This window comes from Oryctolagus cuniculus, chromosome 2, assembly GCF_964237555.1.
Source record: "Oryctolagus cuniculus chromosome 2, mOryCun1.1, whole genome shotgun sequence".
Lineage (NCBI taxonomy): Eukaryota > Metazoa > Chordata > Mammalia > Lagomorpha > Leporidae > Oryctolagus > Oryctolagus cuniculus.
In genome coordinates, this window is record NC_091433.1 from 43081350 (window position 1) to 43084686 (window position 3337).

Consider the following 3337-nt stretch of genomic DNA (forward strand, 5'->3'; position numbering starts at 1 on the left):
CCTTGCCGGGGTAGAAAAAGGTGTTAATTTTTCTCCCCTTCACTCTCAACCCCACCCATCTCAAAGGGGCTGGGAGACATACCGGAGACCCCTTTTGAAGAAAGTTCTGGGTGACAGGCTGAAGGGCTTCCAGGCCTCATCCCCTCCATCCATCTCCTATGTCTCTGCTTAGTTCACTTCGGAGGGCAGTCCCTCTTCCCGTTTGAGGAAAAGGTATCCAGATTCAAATGCTCTCAGCGAGTCTGAGGAAAAGCGTTTCTTTCCCAGGAAGGATCCCACATTGCATCCCTGGGGCCGCTGTCACTGACTACCGCCAGCAGCTCACTTCACTCTCAGTTCCGGGGCTGGGAGGCCATGGCAAGGTGTCGGCAGGGCTGGCTCTCTCCCTGGCCTGTAGAAGGTGATCTTCTCCCTGTGTCTTCATACCACCTCCCCTTTCTGTGTGACCGTCTCTGTCCAGATTTCTCCTAGGACATCAGCCATACTGGATTAGAGCCCACCCTGGGGACCTCGGTGACCTCCGTCAACACCCTGTCTCCTAATAAAGACAAACACTAAGGCCGTGGAGGTGGGGTGTCAGCATCCATACCTGCTGGGGATCACAGCCAACCCACAGCTAACCACGTGCATCTGTGCCTGGACCACCGTGCACACCACATGCCCAGGGGGTTGGACACTCGGATGGGCCATGTGGCAGCCCTGGGGCAGGGGACAAGGAACTATGAGGATGATTCCCCCCTGAAATGAGAGAGAAACTTCTCGAAGGAAGGGCTGTTGTGAAGGTCACAAAAGCACTGGCCAGTACACTCAACAGCAGGACTTATGGAGCCAACCTCCCTCCACACTGAGACAACCATAGCTGTGCTGGCTGTGCTGTTTTCTGATATGCAGTGCACACAAAGGACCAGGCATTGCTCAGCTCATGGCGCATCAATCTGTAGGCACTTACATCCAGCTCATGATGGGGTGTGTGTGTGTGTGTGTGTGTGTGTAAGTTTCATCCTTCATATTTGTTCTTAGAACGATCTTTTCAGGCCTTGAGCCTGTGAGCTAGTATTGATTTTAATACAAATGAAAAAGTAGTGTTGGCCTGGGAGTCTCCTGGTCTGGGGGTAGGAGGCCTTCCTGGAGGCCCAACTCTGGTTCTAACAACAATGGGACTTGGGCGAATCCTTTTCCCTCTCTGGGACCCAGTCTTTTCACGTGTGAGATGATTCTGCTGCTCGTCTGGACAGATCTCTAAGATATGGTTAAATTAAAAAAGCAAGGTGCGCCAGTGCTGCGGCTCCCTAGGCTAATCCTCCGCCTAGCGGCGCCGACACATCGGGTTCTAGTCCCGGTCGGGGCGCCGGATTCTGTCCCGGTTGCCCCTCTTCCAGGCCAGCTCTCTGCTGTGGCCTGGGAGTGCAGTGGAGGATGGCCCAAGTGCTTGGGCCTTGCACTCCATGGGAGACCAGGACAAGTACCTGGCTCCTGCCATCGGATTAGCGTGGTGCGCCGGCCACAGCGTGCCAGCTGCGGCGGCCATTGGAGGGTGAACCAATGGCAAAGGAAGACCTTTCTGTCTCTCTCTCTCACTGTCCACTCTGCCTGTCAAAAAAAATTAAAAAAAAAAAAAAAAAGTCAGGTGCATATATACCTAAGAGTTAAAAGCAGTCTCTCTCTCTCTCTCTCTCTCTCTCTCTCTTTCTCTCTCTCTCTCTCTCTCTCTCTCTAACATGGAAGCAATGCACGTTCCCACTGATGGATGAATAAGTGAGAAAAATTTGGTCTATACATACAATGGAATACAAGGTTCCTACCATGTGGGTGAGCCTTCGGGTCATTATGCTCAGTGAAGTGAACCAGTCCCATGAGGACAAACGCTGTACGATGCCACTCACATGAGGTATCAGCAGTCGTCGAGTTCACAGAGACAGAGAGTAGCCCGGGAGTTGCCAGAGGCCAGGGGAGGAAGGTGTGCAGAGTTGTCAATGGGTGCAGAGCTTCAATGGCACAACATGACGGGCTCTGTAGGTGGACGGTAGCAGTGGTCACACGATGCCGAGTGTATTAAACACTGCTAGAGAGTGCACTGAAGCACGCTGGGATGGTAAGTGCTGCGTTATGCATATTTAACCCAATTTAAAAGTAGGGACAAAGAGCAAGGTGGAAAACCGTGTGGACAGCAAGTTATTGTTATGTGAAAGAGGGGAGGGGAGCATGGCATTTGATTTGCTTGGCGACGCCTTTTTAAAGGCCTGGAAGTATGCAGGAGAAACTAAAAGTTTACCTGGAGGGCAGGGGTGGGTGTGTGGGAACCTGGCAGGTGGAGGGTGGCCTTGTCCCGTACCCTTTATTAGAAATTCTAATTCTATGTAAACAGGACTCAGAAGCACCCAGCTGCTTATGGTTCGGAGGGTTGCATAATGGTCACGTGCCCTCCTCTTTCTGCCTGGGTTTACCTTGACCTGCCATTGCCCAGTGATTTGTTTTCTCACTTATCTCCCTTGCAGCAGCGTGAGCACTGGGGGCAACCCAGTGCTAGCCTTCCCTTAAGAGCCGGCTAGGCTTGGAGGTTTCGCTGCAGGGCCAGTGCCGTCTGTGTCCCTTCCCCACCCTTCTCTGCCCAGCAGAGTTAACTCAGTCCCAGAGTCCTTGTTCAGCCTCGTGGGGTCTGGCCCTCCAGCCCTGCCCTCCCCTGCAGAAACAGCACTGCTCACCTGCCTTCTCACCTGCTGCCTGCCAGCCAGGTGACCCTGGAGGGGCTGGCGAGCCTGCTGCATCTCGCATGCAAAACGGGACCGTGACCTGGAGCCTCACCACATACGTGTCAACGTTACAGTGGATAACACAGTGAAGCCGCCTCCCACAAAGGAGTGGGTGCCCCACAGACACTCGGGGCGCTGCCAGGCTGTGTTTCTGGAGCTAGTTGGTGGCTACCCAGGGCTGTGTGTCATAATTATTTGGTAAACTGTGCAGGTTTCTTTTCTGCATGTTCTGTATGTATGACATATGGTACAGTTGCTAAAAAGGAATCTAAAAATGATAAAAGCCAGCACGTAGAGGAGAACGTTAGGTGCTGAACACTTGGTTTAGTTCCCGTCCTGCCCATCTATACTAATCCAAGAATGCACCAGAGACTTCCAGCTACAACCCCCATCTCCCACTGTGTTTCTGGGGGTTAGACCATGGCTCCCCTCCGAGTTGCTCCTTTTCCCATTGCTGAGTTTTACCTCCCCACCAGACTCAGTGCATACAGACACTCCCCGCTGCCCATCCTGGGGCCTGGCCCTCCAGCCCCCCCCCCCCCCCCCCCCCGTGGCTGAGCCACCTGCTTCGTCTCATCCTAGGTGCA